Source organism: Lissotriton helveticus, chromosome 4_1 (genome assembly GCF_964261635.1).
Source record: "Lissotriton helveticus chromosome 4_1, aLisHel1.1, whole genome shotgun sequence".
Taxonomy (NCBI): domain Eukaryota; kingdom Metazoa; phylum Chordata; class Amphibia; order Caudata; family Salamandridae; genus Lissotriton; species Lissotriton helveticus.
In genome coordinates, this window is record NC_136063.1 from 1,050,777,779 (window position 1) to 1,050,800,602 (window position 22,824).

Sequence of the window (22,824 nt, forward strand, 5' to 3'; positions counted from 1 at the left end):
TCTCCCAAGAATTTCAAAGTCAGTTTCTTCAAAGAAAGGTTCTTTATTCGTGAATAGTGACAGAATCAATAACCATAGCCAACACGTTTCGTCCACGATCGGACTTCTTCAGGGCTTATTGGATTTCTTCTTTTTTTAGGGTATATATTCTTCACACATGTATGGTTTGATGATATCATGGAACGAGGACAATCATGATTCCATGTTATAGATTGTTCCAATTTGAAAAGTTCTTTAAAAGTAAAAGCCGCGAAAAGTATCGGTACATAGTAGATATGTGGTCATCTGGTTCAAGTGACCACATATGGTCAATATTTGATGTTGATGTACAAACATTGTAATAATATTTGAAGGGTGCGGGGTCATCATTTTAGAACATTTACAGCAGTGGGCCTTTGATAACAAGGTTCTGTCCGATCTCCAGTTCGGATTCCGCGAGGGACTGAGCACAATAGAGCAAGCCCTTAATTTATCCTTATTAATTGACAAATATGTCAAGGCGAAGGGGGGGGGGGGGCATTTACATGGCATACGTGGATCTTTCTGCAGCATTTGACTGTGTCATTCACAACAAGTTGTGGACCATCTTAGCCGACATGGGAGTGGATGACTCGCTCCTAACATTCTTGCGGGAACTGTATTCAAATTCTACAGCTAGAGTTAGATTTGGAGTTGGGGGTGAATTAACAAAGTCATTCAGAGTAGAGCGCGGCGTAAGGCAGGGCTGTGTCCTAGCCCCGTTTTTATTCAATCTCTATACCAATGGCCTGGAAAAAGCCATGGTTGCGGGTTCCAAGGACCTCCCCACTATAAACAACCGCCATATACCGATCCTACTCTATGCGGACGACGCTGTCATATTAGCGCGTACCCCCCTAGAGCTTCAGCGTGCCCTTGTAAAGTATCACGACTTCATGGCTAACCTAGATCTAAAGATAAACATCAAAAAGACGTATGTTATGTCTGCAGGTCCAAGGTTGAAGAATATCAAGCCCATCTATATTGAAAACCAAAATTGGACTCCACAGCGACCTACCCCTATTTGGGAGTAGTATTTGATAACAAATGCACCTGGAAGCCTGCCATTAAATCAAGGAAGCTCACTTTTAAAAGGACAACAGCGGCCTTGGTTAATTTTGCTAATAAATTAGGCAGGCGCCCCCCGGTCGAACTTCTCGAAATCTATAAGGCAAAATGTATTTCGAGTGCAATTTATGGTGCCGGGATCTGGGGCTTTGCCAAGCTTGAGGAGGTCCAAAGGGTGGAAATCAACTTTTTAAAATTCATCTTGGCTATCCCAAAGGGAACTTCCAACTATGCTTGCCACATGGAGTTGGGCTTGACTTTTATAACAGATCTGATAAGGATCCAACCCCTTCTTCTGTGGCATCGCATATGGTCCACCAGTGAAACTTCTCTTTGTAGGGAGCTCATTGAGGACTGTATTTCCCTAGATAAGGGCCACCACATCACCTGGTTAGAATATGTCAGGAAATCCTTGTGCGACCTTGGTATGCAACAGTTTTTCAACTTGCCCTCTACAATTGCAGCAATACCAAGGAAACGGTTTAAAAAGGCGTGTTTGACTCATCTAGAATCTTTACGATTATCCAGTGAGGTTTCTAAATCTACTGTGCAACACTCACTACAGATTCAGACAATAATGACGGTCCAGCCTTATTTAACCTTTGAGTTTTCAGGGCATGAGAGACTATTGCTAACAAGGTTAAGACTTAACATTTTTCACCACCTAGTCACCTTCCCTAAGATCAATAGCTGGGAAAAAGACCCTCAACCATGCCCCTGTGATGATTGCTCCCCTCACACTATGATCCACACGTTACTTTTCTGCAAGTTTTACCAGGATCCGAGGAAACAGTGGCTCACTCCTATTTTAAAAATGATGGGCTTACGTAGGTGTCGCCCGGCATTCCTTGCGCTTCAATTTCTAGAAGTTGAATCTTTCGCTAAATCAATAGTAAACTTCTTGAAATTGACTATTAAGCATAGGCAGAATTTAGAGTAACAGTGACTCGTATCTTGTGTATTTGTAAAATAGATTAGTTTTATTTGTCTTTTAGATCCTACAGTATTTTTATAACAATTGATGACGCATTGTTTGTCACTTATCTTAACCTGTAACCTTTCTTACCTCGATTGTATTGGCCCATTCCGTGTCTATGCTTTAGCAGCTTATACTCTTATGGTCGTAGCTTCCATATAAAGAGTAAAAAGTGTCTATCTACGGGACGAATGGAACTCTGGGAAACTGTCATATTGCTGATATTGTACCATTTTTTTAATACAACCGTTTTTAACTGTACTTTTTTAGATGTAATATGTACTGTGCTTTTATGGATGTTTTACGTACAACCTAATAAAGCTCAATTTGAATTTGAATTTGACACTGGATCCTGCCACTTCGACTATGCACGTTGGCTGTGGGCATCTCCGTTGTTTGAGGTCACTGGTAAATGAGATGAGGAAGGCTTTTTCGTCATCATTGGGGGACGAGTCTTCCAAGCGGTAGTGATGACGCTTTTATTGTTTTGGATGCTCTTGGGGTTTCGGGGTCTTCCAGGGAGAGCTGCCGCACAGATTATGATGGTGGTCGTTTGCCTTGTGTGCCTCTGTTCCTAGGCCCTCCTCTGCACGCGGTGGCAAATTGACTGAGGGTGCTGCACTTGGAGCATGTCCGTCCTTGGGCTGGGAACTCCTCCAGTGGATGTTCTTCGCAATGACAGTATCCGCATCTTGATCTGGGTGGTGCACTTATTGTTTGTCTTGGTTTATTGCCTCTTCCACGTGTATGGATTGCATCAGCATGTTCAGTCTTTACTGCCGCAGGTCTTTCCAGTTGTTTAGTGATGGCAATGTCCATTATTGTTGCTCTGGCATCTGACAAATCATGGGACCATGACAGGATGAGGATATCTTCCAATGAGATTTCGGGTTGGCGAAGGATGAGGCTTCTTAGTGTCTTTTCCTGCAGCCTTGTATGACTTGTGCTCTCACTTCCTTGGGCTGGTCGTCTGATGTGTACGTGCTGGCTAGCTCTCACAGGCATGCCTAGAAAGTGTCCATAGACTCCCCTTCCCGCTAGTGGGCTTGGCGGAGTTTGAAGCGCTCATAGTCCGGGTTGAGCTGCAGGTCAAAGTGTGCATTGAGAGCCCTGACTGCAGAGTTGTAGTCGTTGGCCGCTCCTGTATTGGGCAGATGTGAAAAGAGTTTGTAGATCTCCTCATCTGCGAAATGAAGCAGCAGTGACCTCTGTATTGTGTCGTCTGTCTCTCTGGTCATGACAAAGTAGTTGTCTAGCTGTCCAATCCAGATCTTCCACTGGGTGAGTTGGAGTACCTTGTTCCCTCCGTTAGGGGTTGGAAGCGTGCTGTAGTTTCTGCATACACACACAACAGGTCCACCTCACTTATTCCTTTCTTTTCATTTTTCCAGGCCTGTTTTGCTTTTGGGGTCTGCAGTAAGGAGAGGGCTCAATGTTTCAGGCAGCTCTGTGGCAAGTAGCTAGTAAGTGCCTGTTGTGGGTGCTTGTTACTCGGTTTTCCTTTGGTGTTTTTTTTAGTGTGAGAAGTTGGCCTGGTATCTGCTGATGACTAATTATAGTGGGCAACTTGTACCAGTCCAAACAACCCTTACTGATAATTAGGTTAAAGACAACCTTTATTGAAAGCTATCCTAGTGGTAGCCATGGAGAGAAGCATTCAGGCAAAGTCTCGAAGGAATGTAAAGCAGCTTGTTTTACCAGATCAGAACCTCCTGAATGACCGAATGAAAGGAGAACCACACAAGGAATATATAAAATATATGTATTTATTACTAAACACTCTCTACTATCCTCTTTATGAGAGTAGAGAACAAAGCACACACTATTAAATCACTAGAACGACAGTAAATAGCACAATACACAGTGTGCTCCAGGGGGAGACCAAACCATATTCTAAGAAAGTGGTATCATAACCACAACTTGACTAGACACAGTGCTTAGAGCACATAGAATTACTGGGACCCCAATGAACCACCCAGGGTCGTGGCACAGGGGACCCTCGGAGGACGGGTGCAGTGTGAGAACACAGGCACGAGCTCAGTACAACTCTATGGGAACATCGTGGTTGGAATTTTAAAGATTAAGGAAACTTCGGAGAGGACTTTGAGCAAACCCTTTCAAACATAGAAGGTTCTAAGGCCAGCACCCTTGAGAGTACCGGAGTATCCGTGCTACCAACCCAGGGAAGCCGGGTACATAGGTGTCAAGTGATGTCGGGACTCTTCTTCGTTTTCAATGGCGTGATGCTGAAAAGTGCTGCTGCCGGGAAGGTGAAAAGTGTCAGGTGGAATCAAAGCCTGGATTTGAGGTGAGAAGAACCTGAAAGCAGAGGGGACAGAGTCTGGGTCACTTCAGGGTGACCATGGGCTCAGTTGACGAATGCCCACCGATGTCGGGTACTTCAGGTGAGTTGACCTGATGCTTGACTCTGCAGCCACGGGGACCAGGAGACGTTTAGGATAACCACAGTCCCGAGGTGAGCTGTCCCACGAAGGATGTCGAGTGCCGGGGGTTCATTGTTCGGATGGAACCCCAGCAAGCTGTTCCGAACTCACTCACCTGAATGACAGGCACCACAGGAACGATGAGAGTCTCCCCTCTCCCCCACAGAGTAATCCTCCACACAGGTTAAAAACTGATAGGGCGATTACTCCCCAGGGGAAGGGGAAGAATACACCTCAAGGAAGTGAGGTGTTCTCAGTAAGGAATAAAGGCGCTGGGAAGAACGTGGATGCGGGAAGGAGAGCCCAGGTGTTCAGGACATCAAGGGGGTGCAATTCAGCAGGACCCTGGAGGACTCCACCACGTGCCTGGAATGTCGGGGAAACAATCGCCCTGGTAATTCTCTCCCTGGCGCATAGAATTTCCCTTGAGACAGGGATGGGTTTCTGGGATGTTGGAGGCGATGCCGCCGGCTCCTGCCGTGCGCCTCTAAAAGGATCTGCGAATAGGTACTGATGTTCCTTAGAAAAGTTGGAGGCAGTGCCGCCGGCTCCTGCCGTGCGCCTCAGGGTAGGCTTGTAAAACTAGAGAATTGCGCCAATGAAAGAAAAGTTGGAGGCGGTGCTGCCGGCAACTGCCGTGCGCCTCAGAGGGACTTTGATACTCTGGCTGATGGAGTCAAAAGTAATAAACAGTCCAGTAACCAGGTGATGAACAGCTCACCCAGTTTTCCACAATATTGTAACCAGGAGAGAAAACCTAAGCGTTGCCCTAAGAGAAGGGTCCTCCCCTAAGGAATGCACGCCGGGATTCCCTTAACACAAGGTCATAAACACTAGGCTAACAAGGAGAACACAATAATGAGCAATTTGTACTCACGCACTCCGAGTCTCCTTCACCAGTTGGACCGTTGTCGTTTAATCTGGGGCGGCTCCTGCCGAGTACGAACGCCGAATCTGCTTCAGCTGTGTTTTGGTGAGGAAGTGGCCAGGACCGCTTCCGTGATATCAAAGGTCGGCTTCGGCCGCGGAACGCAGCAATCCCACAATCCTTGAACCCTGCTGGGTGCGATTAGCTGCCGATGACAGAAAAGTCCGTCGAAGTTCCAAGCGGCTCCGGCCGCGTTAGTCCCTCGAGATGTTCAAAAAATGGCTCCTGCCGTGGAACGGAATATCGAAGGCAAAAGGAAGGCTCTCTAAGAGGAGCTAGAATGGGCAGAGGCTCGCTAGAGGCTCTGAATGCCGGGGAACAAAGAAGGAATGAAGGCGGGGGCAAAGCGGGAGACAAGGAAGGGAAACTGGAACAGGCCTGGAACTGGGGGGGAAAGGGCAATAAAGCCAAGCACCGGCTTAACAGAAGGGAGGGGCTTATATACCACCTGTGGAGAAGTGTGGCTCAGGGGTTAGAGGCAGCAGACCCGGAAGCTGAGATTGGTTCTGGACCAGGGTTCAATTCCCGCCTCGGCAGGTCTTGGGCTAAAAATTCCACGGACTTGATAATTCTCGCCCCGGTGCCTCCTCGACTCACGGGTTCACACTCTGCGACTCTGGGCAATAGCTTGCTTAATCTCCACAACGGCCCCTCGCGGCGGGATGCCTGACTTTCACCTTGTGGATACCCTGCTATCTCACAGGGGAATACCAGGAAGGGTTCCCTAAGCAAGCGCCGGGAAACCCACTGCGGGTAGCTGTGCGCTATATAAGCTCAACTACATTTACATTTACACATACATACCACCTCCCTTCCTTCGGTTACCACGTGAACTTAAAGGGGCAGTAATACAGGTACAGGTGAAGAAGGGGCCACAGGTTTCATATGCTGCAAATACTCAGAAGGTGGTAACAGAAGCCTTGGCAACTGCAAACCACGCGGTCAGAGGAAATCAGCTTTGGAGAGGACCAGCAAGGTCCTGGGGACTCTCCAAGCAATGGAGAGTCAGGGCAAGTCTGGAGCAACCAGGAAAGCCCACGGAAAGTTAAAGTTACCTTTACAGGTACCCACAGACCAATGGACCAGGGATCGCGAAGGGACTTTAAGAGGAATCACAAAATACCAGCCCATGGAACACTTGTGGAGTGTAGGCCACAAATCCTCAGTGGAAACACTACTCGGGGTCAGGACTACAAGTATCCCAAAGCACTGCCTCAGGGGTCGCCGGAAAGCATATGCTGCTGCAAAAGGGGTTCGGGTTGCATGGTCCCCATGAGGGATACAGACCTCAGAATAGCTGAGAGCGCAGATCAACCTAATAGACCACCGGGACCCACCTCCTGTGTTGCAGAAATCTTCCGTGTCCTCAGGAGCTTCGGTGAAGCAAACCGGTTAGATGCGTTTTGGTGCCTGCTTAGTAGGGGAGTAACTCCTTTACTCCAAGGGAGATTCTTCAGTCATCCAGCGTTGTGCAGATCGTCAAAGTACTTGGTTTCTGTAGCAGAGTTCAGTACAGGTAAAATCTATAGTCCTGTAGTCAGGGGTTCCTACTTTATACCCAAGGAAGGGGTGGGACAAACTCTGGGGACCCACCCATGGGAGGGTCAGGACAGAGGGGTGGCTACACACATGTCCTTTGTCCAGTTTCAGGCCAGAGCAAGAGCCAATGGCTCCTGCAACCGTTTTGAACTGGACTATGCACAGGGACACCAAATATGCCCCCAGTGCTCTCAGAGTGCACCCATCCAGCCCCAATACTCTGAAGCCTGTCTGGGAGGTGGCTCACCTCCCTATGACAGGAAGCCTATTATCCAGCCTCCCCTGCTCGAGCTCAGCTCAGCAGCAGGAGGGCAGACGTATGCCTGTGGCTGGCAGCATCCATTTTGTGATGCCTAGGTCGAGAAAGCTAGTACCGGGTGTACCGGTATGTCACATATGTCCCTTTAGGAGGGTGAAATCATACGCCGAGGAGGTATGATTCCAAAGTGTTTGACACCAAACACAACATGTTTCTAAGCAGCCGTTTTAAAGTTAGCATTTACCCTTGAAGTTATAATGCATTTAAAAGTATATGGTTGGCTGCATCACAAACAACCCCGGAAAATAGGTGCCGAAGGCTGCAGAGGGGCTCTGCTCATGCATGGGCACCCTCTCACATAAAACCCAGCACCCTGCCTTCAGGATTGATAAGGCCTGCCATAGGGGTGACTGATAGGTTTATATGTGCAGTGATATAAGGTAGATATAGTGAACCTATATCTAAGTAAGGGGTGCATGCACCACCTTACAAAGGCTGCAGTAGCAGACCTGTGGTGTCAGTTTGAGTGGTCTCTTAGGGGTAGCACAATACAGGCTGCAGCTCCTGGGAAGCCTCTGGGGTACCTATGCCCTAGGTACATAGTATACCATATACTAGGAGCTTATAAGGGTACCCCAGAGTCCAATGTGGAGTGTTCCTTAAGTACATGCAATCAATATGGAGGAGAAAGCAGCTAGGCTGGTGTCCTGGATAGCAGGATCCCAGACAGTCCAAGTCGAAAACAGTGAAACATCAGCAAACAGTGGGGGTAACTATAAGAAATCAGATCCTACTCTTGTACATTTAGGTCAAGCTTCAGCGAGCATGCGCTGTCTGCAAGACCGGTTGTAATCCAAAAAACTACGTTTTGCCCTCCTGCTACTTAGCATTGGTTTGCTCCATTTCCCCTCATCTTTGCTGCCTCCTTAGTTGTTCCCACAGCTGATAGCTCACTTCCGGTCAAGGCAGAGAAGCACCGGCCAAGCACAGTTTCCCTATACTCGCATTCAGTATCTGTTGTTTTGAAGAACTTTTTTTAAGGTTGCTTTCTGTTGTCGCTGCTTCCGCCCTTCCCCTACCCTCCCAGCTCACACACATTATTTCCTTTACTCAGATGGCAAATTAGCATGGATGAGGTAGCCTGGTTTTATGGACACCCTTGTTGCAACTTAGTAAAAGAAAATTCCTCCTTGTGCAGGTTGCGTGCGTGCAGTTGCTTTCCATCGTCACTGTTTCCATTTTCCCAGCTCAAAATGCAGCTTTTCCCTCGTGCATGTTTGTGCATGCACTGAACACAGACCTTCTGTCATCACAAAGCTTAGTACAATAGCAGTGCTGATTGAAATGGTCAATAGCCGCGGTTAATGTACAGCTTGGGGAATCTCTTTGTGAGAAGTTGATAAAAGAAATGAGGTCCGCGTATGCGATGCTTCTACATATAGGCTTTATTAGGACTTCATTTGTCTTTAATGTCCGTTCCTGAATTGTCCTGGTTTTCTTTTTAGATCTTCATGGGGTCTTCAAATTCAATCCCCTTGAGGAATCTCCTTGCCAACATCGTCCCTCGGACAGAAGAAAGGCTCAGGTGAGTATTGTGTGAGTTTCATTTAAATTTTTAGTTAAAGAGTGAGGGGATAAACTAAATAAGAGCCAAAACGTGAGGGGAGAGGAAAGTTTTTCCTCTCCCCTCCCCTGGTTTTCACCTTCTTTCACTCTCGCTTCGATTCTGGGCTCGGCCGCGCTTCCTCCAGATCAGCCGTAGTCTCCTTTGGGCTCGGGTACGCCTCCGGTTATGGATGTCATCTCTTCCTCTGGTCTTTGGTTTTCCGGGCTCGCTGTCCTTTCACTCTGGCTCCTGTGCTCTGCTCCTGGCATTCTCTCTCCCCTCTGCGTATTCACACAGGTCATGTAACCTGTGATGTCAGCAGTCCCGGGTTCTTTTAGGATCTGTTTAAAGGGACCGTCTTCTACTTCCAGACAATAGTTATTGTGCCACTGCATCAAGAGGGGCTGTAAATAAAGGAGGGGGACAAATATGAGGGAATCATGTCTCCGTATTCATTCTCGTCTATTTCCTCCATGGAGTCAGGGGTTTCCTGACACACCCCAACCCCAGTCTTTACCTGCTCAGGGGAATGCGGGAAAGGAAATCCTAGTTCTCATTCTCAGCACCTCAAAGGAATAGGGCTGCAATGATAAAAACCAATGTAGAATGCGTGGGTTATTAATTTCGTTGCGACTCATCCACAAGAGGGGAGCATGATCTGTGTCAAGAATAAAATGGGTTCCCTCTAAGTAGTAACATAGTTTGTCTATCGCCCATTTTATTGCCAGACATTCCTTCTCAATTGTGGAATACTTTGTCTATCTTGGAAACAGTTTATGGCTGATAAAGAGTACGGGGCATTCTATACCTTCTTTTGTGTGTTGGGAAAGAATGGCCCCCAAAACCAGCTTCCGAAGCGTCAGTTTGTAGTATGAAGGGTTCCTTAAAGTTAGGTGAAATGAGTATAGGACCAGTAGTTAAGGCTGTTTGAGGTCATAGAACTATATTTCTCACAAAAGGTAACCAGATGGAAAGAAAAATAGTGCACCAAATAACTAAAACAAAACAAAGGGCATTTGCTTTTTAAAGACGAGAACCCTCACTCACCCATAGGGTGACATGCTTCATCATGGGGTCCCCTCTTACACACAGTGCCCGCAAGGCGCACAGTGTGGGCTACAACTCTCCTTAGAAGAGGAGAGTGAGGTGTTTTATACTCCAATGTGATGTGTGAGTGAGGGGCAGAGTGCTAAATATATGTGTGGATTAAAACCACCTAAATTGGGAAAATAACTTTATTCAATATCCCCAATGGATGGAATTTAAAAACAGTGTAATTATAGGGATGAAAATGTTCGCTATCTGAGTAGGTCAACATGTTTCTGCTAAATGATGTGAATTTGTAGCATTCTTCAGGACCAATGTCTTGTCACTCTGCAAACATTTGTGAATGATAATCTAAAAAGACCATACTTAATCGTTTGGTATGGATGTTTTCAAGGCCAGCTTCAATATGGTCCACCCTCTGTAACACAAAAATAAAATCTCAAAATCACAACCCAACTCAATACAATGTTGCCCAAGTGCAAGTGAAAAGTGCCAAAAAACACGTGACATGACACCGACTACAACATAGATTATGTAATATGATCTCACCATTAGCAGATCAATTCTCTGCTTTTTACCTTCAAATAGGTCCTCTTAACACTGGGAATCTTAAAGGACAAAAAATCAAAATAATATGAATAATAATTCTTCACAGTATGCTCAATCAGAGCTCTATTTGTCTTAACTGTGTTCATATATATTCTATTAGCCACGTGATTCTCTCAAGTAACATTCTTAACAAAATAGTATTCCTAATTTTATATATCCTTGCCCTTCTCTTCCCCAAGAAACTAATCGGGAGAACGTGCTGTAAATAACCTGCACCTTTGACCTTAAATTGTGGAGACGATACATAGTTGATATCCTGGTCATCTGGGAAGGTGACCAGGAGTCTCTTGATATCTTCTCACATTGGCTAAATGATCTTGACCCTAATTTGAGATTCATTGGTGAATCTAGCAACAGGAATGTTTCTTATCTAGATTTAAGACTTTATCCTAAGAACGGTAAAATCCAAACAGAGTTATATCAGAAACCGATGGCAAGGAACTCCTTACTTAGCTACCATAGTTTTCATCCACGAGCCTTATTGAACATTCTTCCAATTGGTCAATTTTTAAGGCTACGGAGAAATTGTAGCGAAGTCCAGAGATACAAAATTCATGCACAGAACCTAAGCCAAGAACTCCTTGCAAGGAATTATCCCTCGATATTGGTGTATGGTGCTCAAAATGGAGCCCGTAATAATAATAGAGAGGCACTGCTTGAAACCTACAAGAAAGTTGACAACAAGAGATTGGTGTGCGTGACAACTTTCAGTAATTTGACTGAGAATATCAAGAGAGCAGTTAACAAGTCATGGCACATTTTAAACACAGGGTCTTTGTCTTTGGATAAACCACTCTTTGCATTGAAACGTAGTAGCGATCTTCGAGATATGTTAGTACATACTAGACCTAAGCCACCAAAACAACAAGGGATGTGGAAGACTACGTTATGGGGAGCCTCACTAGTAGTAGGACATTTCCCATGTGGAGCATGTTCTGTTTGCCCGTTTACCAAACAAGTGACAGAATTGGATTTGGGTCTAAATACACCTTGGTTATTAAATTCACATACAAATTGTAACACAAGTGGTGTAATATATATGATTTTGTGCCCATGTTCACTTATTTACATAGGATTGACTACTAGGAAGGTGAGACAGAGAATGGTGGAGCACCAAAGTGCTTTTCGATGTAAAAAGACTAACACTCGTATGACAAGAATTTTTTTTGACATGACACATACTGAAGAGGATTTCGTATGGTTTATCATTGACACACCATAATATGACGTTAATATGGGGCCCCTAGATAAAGTACTCCTACATAGAGATCAGAGATGGGTGTTCCGTTTAAAGAGTAATATTACAGGATTAAATGATGACATTCCATGGAATCTGCTTTAGATATTCCATGACACTTGTGTTTGATACTGTCTCAAAATGAAGAAGTGCTATTTTATACAACTACTATACTCATCTTTCTTTTGACATTCCTAAATATTATGTTTTACTAAAACACACCTGCAAATTTGAGGAAACATGGTATTTTTATGAACATTGACTACCTTTGGGGCGCTGCAATATGGTTCTGACATAACCCCCCCCCTTTTTAATGTGATTAGCATGGGTAGGTGTTCATGATAGCCTGTTTGGACTACATATTCCATCATGCTTTACATATATACATCCTTGCGACACTCTAATTTTTCACTCTTTTTGAGCATTATGTCTGTTTCTTCGGCAATTGCCGCAGACATGCCTTTGAACCCGGAAGTTGTATTGTTTTGGTTCCGGTTCAATATACTCTAATTTTTCACTCTTTTTGAGTATATTAATTATAATTTTTTCGAAAGTAGAAAGTATTGGCACACAGAATTATTTTAGTACATTGCTATTTTTAGCATTATGTCTGTTTCTTTGGCAATTGCCAAAGACGCGCCTTTGAACCCGGAAGTCGTATTGTTTTGGTTCCGGTTCAATAGACGCTGCGAAAGCTAAAGGCGGCTGATAGGAAACATTCGGTATCCCCTTCAGGGCCTCTTTCGCTGGAGAAAAACATTAGGAAAGTAGGTGAGTGGGGCTTTCTATCCTTAAGGGCGATGGCAGCTCTCCGGCTGTAGGTACGAGTCGGAATAGGCAGAGTGAATTAGCCGATAGCTAATACGGGTGCATATACATGATGCAATTATGAAGTGCTGTAAGGTCAAAGGTGCAGGTTATTTACAGTACGTTCTCCCGATTAGTTTCTTGGAGAAGAGAAGGGCAAGGATATATAAAATTAGGAATACTATTTTGTTAAGAATGTTACTTGAGAGAATCACGTGGCTAATTGAATATATATGAACACAGTTAAGACAAATGGAGCTCTGATTGAGCATACTGTGATGAATTATTATTCATATTATTTAGATTTGTTGTCCTTTAAGATTCCCAGTGTTAAGATAAGAGGACCTATTTGAAGGTAAAAAGCAGAGAATTGATCTGCTAATGGTGAGATCATATTACATAATCTATGTTGTAGTGGGTGTCAAGTGACGTGTTTTTTGGCACTTTTCACTTGCACGTGGGCACCATTGTATTGAGTTGGGTTGTGATTTTGAGATTGTATTTTTGCGTTACAGAGGGTGGACCATATTGAAGCTGGCCTTGAAAACATCCATACCAAACGATTAATTATGGTCTTTTTTGATTATCATTCACAAATTTTTGCAGAGTGACAAGACATTGGTCCTGAAGAAGGCTACGAATTCACATCATTTAGCAGAAACATCTTGACCTAGTCATATAGGGAACATTTTTATCCCTATAGTTTTAAATTCCATCCATTGGGGATATTGAATAAAGTTATTTTCCCCATTTAGGTGGTTTTAATACACACATATTATTTAGCACTCTGCCCCTCACTCACACATCACATTGGAGTATGAAACACCTCACGCTCCTCTTCTAAGAAGAGTTGTAGCCCACACTGTGCACCTTGCGGGCACTGTGTGTAAGAGGGGACCCAATGATGAAGCATGTCACCCTATGGGCGAGTGAGGGTTCTCGTCTTTAAAAAGCAAATGCCCTTTGTTTTGTTTTAGTTATTTGGTGCACTATTTTTCTTTCTATCTGGTTACCTTTTGTGAGAAATATATGCTGGAGTGGTTGCATAGATGGTTGCATGGATGGTGACATTTCTCCATTAGAAACCCTGTTGTGAATTCATAATGAGGTCATAGAACGCCTTCCTGACAGTCTGAGAAGGGTGTATCAGTTCTTTATTCCTTACCTCTTTCCTCAATAGATTGATTAATGGGGCTGCGATTTCAGAATAGTTGGGTATAAACCGGCGATGATAACCTATTAAACCCAGGAAGGATCTGATACCTTTTTTGGTAGTGGGAAAGGGTGTGTCTAGGACTGCTTAGACCTTTTCTTGTTGCGATGCAATGACTCCGTCCCCTAAGAGGTAGCCCAAGTATTTAACTTTAGTAAGTCCTATCTTTGACTATTTTGAATTGACAAGGAGGACTGCTGTTTTCAGGGCCTGGAACACTTTCTCACAATGAAGGAGGTGTTGTTCCCAGTTAGGCCTAAATATAATGATGTTGTCTATATGGGCCGACGAATAGGCTTGATGTTCATAAAGGACCTTGTTCATGAGTCTTTGAAAAGGTACTGGGGCCCCATGTAACCAAAAGGGCAATACAGTGAATTCATACAAACCGGTGGGGGTACGAGGCATTTTTTTCCTGGTCTTCTTGTTTTAACGCTATCAGCCCCCTGGTACACATCGGAGCTAAAAATTGATAAATCTAAATGTAAGACATTAGAGAGACGATGGCGAATCAGTAAAGATCCCTTAGACAGACTAGCATACAAACAATCTCTGTCCAGTTATCATCAGAGTATAAAAACAGCCAGACGAACCTTCATTATGAATCAAATTGATTAGGCCAGTAACTCTTCTAAAGTCCTATTTAACATAGTTAAGGACTTTGTGTCACCACTAGCTTGCAGATAATCCCCATTGGAATCTCAAGAATTATGTGACTCATTAGCAGCCTATTTTCATGAAAAAATTGCACATATCTATGCTAACTTTCCAACTATGAAGTCCCAGAATCTTGTAACCCCCACTAGACCTGGAGAATTGGGAAAGCTGACACCCAGCACCCTTGATCAGTTTGAAACAATCTCGCTAGTTGAGGTTTCCAACTTACTATGCTCTGCCAAATCCGGCTCGCCTCGTGATCCTTGCCCCCCCAAAATAATGGCCCTTCTATCCACTAGCTGTGCTCCTGAAATTCAAAAAAATTTTAATTGCTCAATTCAATCAGGTACTATTCCCATTACATGGAAAGAAGCTTACGTGCGACCAGTATTGTAAAAAAACACTGCCGACCCTCAGGTACTCAGTAATTATCGGCCTATATCCTTGTTACCTCTATTGAGTAAACAATTGGAAAGTGTAATAAATATGCAGCTAAGCTAAGTCAAACAAACTTTTAGACCCACACAATCAGGGTTCCGTCCAGGTTTTAGCACCGAAACTGCTATCCTGGCTGTGACCGACTCTCTTAGACAGGTAATGGATGCAGGAGGATCAGTAGTCCTGATCCTACTAGGTCTCTCCTCAGCATTTGATACCATTTCACACTCTAAGCTTGTGGAGAGATTACACTCCTGTGGTATTCAAGGCACAGCCTTGAAATGGCTGCAGAATTTCTTGTCGGATAGACTACAAACTATTATGTTAGGGCCTTACTTCTCAGAGAAAACTCGGTTAGACAAGGGCATACCCCAGGGCTCTTGCCTAAGTCGGACATTATTTAATGTTTATATGGCCCCTTTGGTGAAAATTGTAGAACAACTAGGGTTCAAGATAATTTCATATGCTGATGATACTCAGCTTATGTTTACAATTGGCCCTAATTTAGAAGCTGAGAAAATCCGATTTTCGGCAGGTATGCTCGCTATCTCAAACTGGATGACGGAGAACTGCCTTCAATTGAAGCCTAGTAAAACGGAGGTCATGTTAATGGGGAAAGCATCAACCATTTGGATGGATGACTGTCGGCTGCCTCAGCTGGTAGTAGCCCCCACCCCCAAACAATGTGTAAAAAATCCATCTTGGATTTAAGCTTGATCAGACATTATCTATGAAAGATCACATTGTGGCAATAACTAGCTCCTGTTACTATAGCCTACATCTTCTACGTAAGATTCTGCCTTATCTGCCCACCAACAGCCATAGAACACTGGTCCAGGCCATGTTGATTAGTAAACTTAACTAAGGAAACGCATTGTTGGCTGAAGTGGGTGAGACTTTGCTTGCTAAATTGCAAGTGATTCAGAACACCGCAGCAAGAATGATCTCAAATCGCCTGGCAGGCTCTCCCTCAGGTCCTTTGTTGAGAGAGCTTCACTGGTTACCTGTGAGGAAGCTATCCAACTTCAAAATCTGTTGCCTCACTTATAATGCCTTAAACGGAAAAGGCCCCTACTACCTGCAAAAGAAATTTACTAAATATGTATGCTGTCGAAATCTCAGATCTAATTCACTAGCTCTCCTAAAGGTCTCCCGAATACTTCTTATTTGCACTGGGGGCAAAGCTTTCTTGTACCTTGCTCCAGGGTACTGGAACCAAATGCCTATTGCTCTGCGAGAATGTACCTCATACAGTATCTTTAGGAAACATTTAAAAGCCTTCCTGTTTTGAATCTCTGTAATAATTTTTGACTTTGGTTCCCACCTTTCAGTCTCTATTCTCTATGCGAGCGCCGAGCTGTCCCCGGGTGAGTCGTGTGCTCTAAAAATACGCTTAACATAACATATAACATAACATAACGGCACCTGGCAATAGCCCTTTGTTAGATAGTGTGTGGTTATTGTAGGAGAGTAGGGTCTTCTTCCTATGGTCACCCCCACTTTTTGCTGTAATTTTCAGTTTTTTCGACTTTAGACTGGCTGTGGCCCTGCTAATCAGGACCACAGCCTAGCTGTTCTCTCTCTAAATTGATACCATGTACTTTCGGTACATACCAGATTGGGTATTGGGTCACCTTTGTGAGCCCCTATATAGGGTACCATTGGTACCCAGGGCATAGGTGCATCCAAGGCCTAGCCAGGCGCTGCAGCATGTATTATGCCACCCCTGGCTGGCCCTCCAAACTGACACCACAGGTCCGATCACTCAGCCTGGGTAAGGTGGTGTAATCACCCCTTACTCAGATATAGTATACCTATATGTATAGATACATATACACCTATAAATCACTCCTATGGTAGGCCTCGACAATCCTGGAGGCAGAGTGCTTGGTTTTATGTGAGAGGGTGCCCTAGCATGAGCTGAGCCCCTGGCTTTATCAAAACATGTCGTGTAAGGTGTCAAACACTTTGGAATACTACCCCCCCACACTTTGGAATACTACCCCCCCCCGCCCCTCCCGCCAGTAGCATTCCACCCTTCTAGAGGGAGAAGACATGTAGTTACTGGTTTACCCGGTTAAAGTTAAACAGAGCCTCAGCATCACAAAATGGATGTTGCTGCCACAGACTCGAGTCTGCCCTCCTGCTGCTGGACGAAACTCCAGCAGGGGAGGCCTGGACAATAGGTTTCCTGTCCAGGGAGGTGCTGACACCTCCCCAGACAGGCTTTAGTGTATTGGGGAAGGGAGGGCTGCATTGAGAAAATGCTTTTCCAGACACTGCCTGGGGCACACAAGGTGCTCCATGCATAGCCCGGTTCAAACCAGTTGCTGGGGCACTCCAGCCCCGCTCTGGCACGAAACTGGACAAAGGGAAAGGGGTCTAACCACTCCCTTCCCAGGTCCACGCATAGGAGGGACCTAGCCAGGTTGTCCAGCCCCTAACCTTAGTATAAGTATAGGAGCTGTGTCCCTAGGACTTCAGATTACCCTGGACGAATCTTTGCAAGACATATACTGGACCTTCGACATTCCATTCTGACTGGAAGAAGGAAGACATCTCCCTTGTGGTCAAGGAGTGACCACCCTGTGCAAACATGCACCAACAGCAACTTTGCCAGTCTGCAGTTTCAAGGCTCCCAATGGATCCCGACAACTCTGTGACACAGGACCTGGACTTCCAGACTTCTCTTACCCCGACCCACATCCACAGCAAAGCTGAGACCCGTGGCAGACACAAGAGATGTGGGACCGGATATCCTGGACATCCTACATTTTGCTAACTGCACTCCTTACCTGAAGCCTCAGTATGTTGTGCATTGGGGTATGAGAAGCCCCAGCCTGAGCACCATTTGCACCAAAGCCCAGGCCCCCACACTCCGCGAGTGTCCCGTGGGCCCCGCCTTTGCATTTGAGCTTGACGCGTCTTCCCGGTTTCTTGCCCGTTGGCTAGTGAGCCCCCCAAAGACCTTCCTTTGAATTTAACTTGCTTTCCGGGTTGCTTCAGGCTTGCTCCAGCTTCCCTACAAAGGAGAGGTGCCACAGACCTTGCTGGTTTGCAACAGAGTAATTCTCGACATCCTGCGTGGGTTGCGGCTGCCAAGGCTTGTTGGGTCCAATCCAGATTCCGACACCGCAGTCATCTAGATCCTTTGTGGGACAGCTCGAATCCAGCGGCTGGTCATCGTCGATGCCTCTTGGACCACGTGGCTGTAGAGACAAACTCGACTTCTTCACTTGGAAGCACCCAACATCGCCTGGTTCCTTCCTGGTACCTTCCTGGTCACTGGCGAGTGACCCATACTCTGTCCCCTCTGCTTTCAGGTTCTTCAGATCTTCGATCCACCCTTGGATCCACCCGGACACTATTCCTCTGGTCGCCTGCAGCACTACTTTTCAGCTTTCCATTGAAAACGACGACGAAACCCGACACCAAAAGGCACCTATGCACCCGGCTTCCCTGGGTGAGGTAACACGAGTACTCCGGTGCTCCCGTGGGTCTTGACTCTCGAAGTGTCCTAGACTAAAGGGGTTTTACCGTAGTCCATCCGGAAGGGTCCTTAAACAGTAACTTTGTAACTTCTTCGTTGCCCATTAAAAGTCAATGGTAACCCGCGGCTGTGTTTAGACACTGCACGCGTCTCCCGAGGGCCTCCTACTTCCTACCCTTTGGTTGTTTAGTGTAGCCCCAGCAATTCCCTAGGCTCTAGGCCTACTTTCCATTCCAGACGTGGTTCTTATACTACTATTTTAGTATATGGTTTGTGAGGCCCCTAGGGCATAACTGTATTTGTGCAACATATCGTATGCTAATTCAGAATCTTGTAATGTACTTTGACCTCTGACCTCATAAAGAGTGCAGAGGGGTTGTGTTTAGAATAAATACATATATATTTTATATATACCTTGTGTGGTGTCCTTTCATTTGGTATTCAAGGGATTATAATTGGTAAAACAAATAGCTTCACATGCTCTCTGAAGTCTTAGCCTGTTGACTGCTGGTCCATGCTACCACTAGGATAGCGTTCTATAAGGTTGACTTTACAACCACAATCAATAAGGGTCGATTAGACTGGTGTAAGGTGCCCACTAGAACTAGTGGACATCATATATGCCAGGCTAACTTCTCACAGTTATGTATTGGGCTTCACTTAGTTTTTCAATCAACTCATCAAGCCTAGGCAAGGGATATGAATCAATCTTTGAGATAGCGCTGACTGCTCTGAAATCTATACAAAAGCGGATTGACCCATCCAGTTTCGGAACTATGACAATGGGAAATGACCAATTACGGTGTGGCGGTTTTATGACCCCTAGTTGCAGTAGGTTTTCTATTTCTGCGGTAACAGCGTCTCTCCTGGCTCCTGGGAGTCTACATGGACGCTGTTTTATTATTTTTCCTGGGGGGGGGGGTAATATTGGAATGATCTACTAGTGTTGTTCTGTCGGGGAGATCAGAAAAAATAGAAGAGAAGGAGTCTAGGAGGTCATGAAGGGCTGCTCTTTGTTCTGTGTTAGTTTTTTGTTTATGTTTAACTGGTTTGTTGAGGAAGAGGTTGGAGTCAATTCTGAAGGAACCAAGTGTGTGGTTTTGGGGAGGGGTCCTAGCCACTTTTTAAGGAGATTTATCTGGTATATTTTGGTCTTATTAGAAGACATCTGTAATCAATAGGTAGTGAGGCCTATCTTCTCAATAATCTTGTACGGACCCTTCCATTCTGCCTGTTTGTAGGATATAGAGGACGGTAGGAGAACAAGTACCCAATCGTGGACTTTGAATTACCACCACTTGGTTCCCTTATCATACATTAATTGTTGTTTTCTTTGGGCCTTCTCTAAATTAGCATGGGCGAAGTCTCGTAGCTTTTGGAGGCATGTCCCCAACACTTGTGTATAATCGAGTAGGATCTGGGTGTACTCCTGTTTCTCTTGCTCCCGTGCTTCTTTTGTCATCTGGGTTCGGGGCTGTCTCCCGTAAAGAAGCTCAAATGGGGAACAACCTAGACTGCTCTGGACCTGGCTTCTAATGACTAAGAGAGCAAAGGGCAGTAGTAGGTCCCATTCCTTCCCTTCAGTTGATAGCATTTTTTTAAGGGTAAGTTTAAGGGTGGCGTTATACCGCTCGCATAAACCATCCGTTTTAGCATGATATGCAGAAGTTCTTATTTGGGTGATATTCAAGGTTTTACATACGTGCTTCATAAGATGAGAGACAAAGAGTGTTCCCTGGCCCGTCAATATTTCTTTGGGAAATCCTACTCTGTAAAAAAGCTCCAATAGTTTTTCGCTAATGCTTTCAGTGTTTGGTGCCCTTAAAGGGAAGGCTTCGGATTACCGGGTTGCATATCAACTACGACTAATATATACAGATATCCCCTTTTTGATTTAGGAAGAGGACCCATGCCTATTTTTTTAGAATGGTGTAGTGATAATTGGTAAAGGTTGTAATGGAACAGGGGGTGGTTTATAGGTATTTTTTTTTACATATCCTGCACTCTTTACAGTACTTGTTTGTAGAGCTGTATATTCCAGGCAGGTGAAAATATCTCAATACAGTCTGGGTTGTCTTGACAGGGCCTGTCAAGAGATGCTAATGAGAAAAAAATAATATCTGTTCGCAAAATTTCGGAGGAAATACCAGCTGTGGAGGCTCATCTTGTTTCCCTATCCTATATAGTAGATTGTTCTTAATAAGAAAGGAGGGGTAAAAAAGTGGTGATGGGGAATTCCTTGCTTGTTGCCAAGCATTCTGGAGAGTAGGGTCCTTTATTTGGGCATAGCGAAACAACCTGTCAGAGAGCCATGGAGCCTGAGTGAACAGATTTAAAGGAGGAGGTACAGCCTTCATCAAGGTATATCTGAGCAGGGCAATAAATACAGGATTGTCTGTACCCAAAATAGGTTTCTCTGGGAGATTGTCCATCATCCCTACCTTGGCCTGTAGAGAACTCCTATTGGATAGGGTGATATGGATTTTTGCTACCGGATATATCTTGACGTCTCCGTGCACGCAAATTATGGTAATCTGTTAGTCCGGACAGACTTGAAAGTCCTCCACTAACGTGCTTTGTACCATGGATTGTCTGCAACCTGAATCTAACAGAACTATGACATCTTTTCCATTAAGCATAAGACTTACCTAAAAGCAAGAACTAAATTCCTCAGTGTACAGGGTGGTCCCTGGCACACAGCCGATATCCATTGATTCCTCGGGAGGCTTTTTATGGGGACAGGTTCTTGCTATATGGCCCCACTCCCGTACTCATAACATTGAGGACCCTTGAACGGGGAAACAATAATTCTAGAAGGTCGGTCTTGAGGAGGCTTATTGCTTTTCTTTTTGGTTTGCATACGGCCTGTAGTGAAACGTGGAGATTTTTTTGGGTTCATAAGCCAACGGTCTTGGTTGGGCTCGAGCAAAGGATGTTGCCATATTTATGGCTTGTTCTACAGAGAGTGGTGTTTGCTGTCTAAGCCATCTTTGGATAGGCATTGATAAGGTTTCCAGGAATTATTCTAAATAAATCAAATCCATTATTCATTCCTTAGTGTTTTCTTGGGGCCTCAGCCATTTGCCTGCAGCTGCCTTCAGCCTAAAGAATAATGTCATTGGGGTGTCTCCAGGGTTGCAGCGTTCTTTTCTAAATCTCACCCTGTATGTTTCTGGATCCATACCTAGATGGTCCAATATAATACCCTTTAGTTCTTTGTAGGGGGTATTCCACGTAGGGTTCACCACTTGATAAGCAGCTTGAGCCTCCGCAGTCAACAGTGGTGCAAGAAAAAACGACCATTTTGCCTCGGGCCATCCACAGGCTTGGGCAGCCCTTTCAAAGTTCATAAGGAAGGCATCCGGGTCTTCACCGGGGTGCTACTTTTGTAGTGATATGTTGAGGTATCCTACATACGACCCCTGTCGACTCTGCGGACTGGTGATGGAGTGAACCTGTCCTTCGGCGACCTTTTGAATACATTCCACCTGTTGGGTTAATGAGGCTTTAAACATGTCCCTTTCGGCTTGCTTTTTGTCTCTCAATGGCCCATTCCAGCTTTTCTTGGCCGCGTATCAGTTGTTGTATCAAGTTCTCCATTATGTTTGCCTAATGGAGGTTTGCCCGCATTCTCCACCAAAATGTGAGAAGTTGATAAAAGAAATGAGGTCCGCGTATGTGATGCTTCTACATATAGGCTTTATTAGGACTTTATAGCAATTTCATTCGTCTTTAATGGCCACTTCTGAATTGTCCTGGTTTTCTTTTTATATCTTCACAGGGTCTTCAAATTCAATCCCCTTGCATAATCTCCTGGCCAACGTCGTCCCTCGGACAGAAGAAAGGCTCAGGTGAGTATTGTGTGAGTTTAGTTTTAATTTTTAGGGGAGGAGTGAGGGGATAAACACGATAAGAGCCAAAATGTGAGGGGAGAGGAAAGTGATGGACAATAAAGAAAACAGAAATACGTCAGTGGAAAGAACTGCTATCTCTCAATTCTTCAGTTAATATGATGTTTCCTTCACTTCTCCTTCCCACCTCCCACCTCCCCCCTTATACTCGGCTCCGTTTCTGTTTAAGTATCCCCGCAGACTCCCACGTACCTGAGAAAGCATGACCCTCCAGGGCCATGGTAGGGTACTTCCGTACGCAGTAAGGGTTGGAGCCCAAGTCTGGCATGTGACACGTGTCACTCTGTCATGTGGCATATGCCACATCTGATGTGACATATGCCATAGATTTTCTACTTGGTCTTTCATTATTATCAGTTGAGCATTTCCAAAGGACTATGTTTCACTCTGCTAAAATAAATAAATTGTTTAAAAAAATAAAAATAATATTAAAAAATAAACTCACTCAAAGCCCCTGTACATTAACAGTGAGCTACTTACTCTGCTGAAAGTTCCCCAGCCAAAGGTATCTATGTCATAGAATAAGGTTGTCAGTCCTTCCTCTATTTCTATTGTCTTTGGACTGTAGATACCAGAA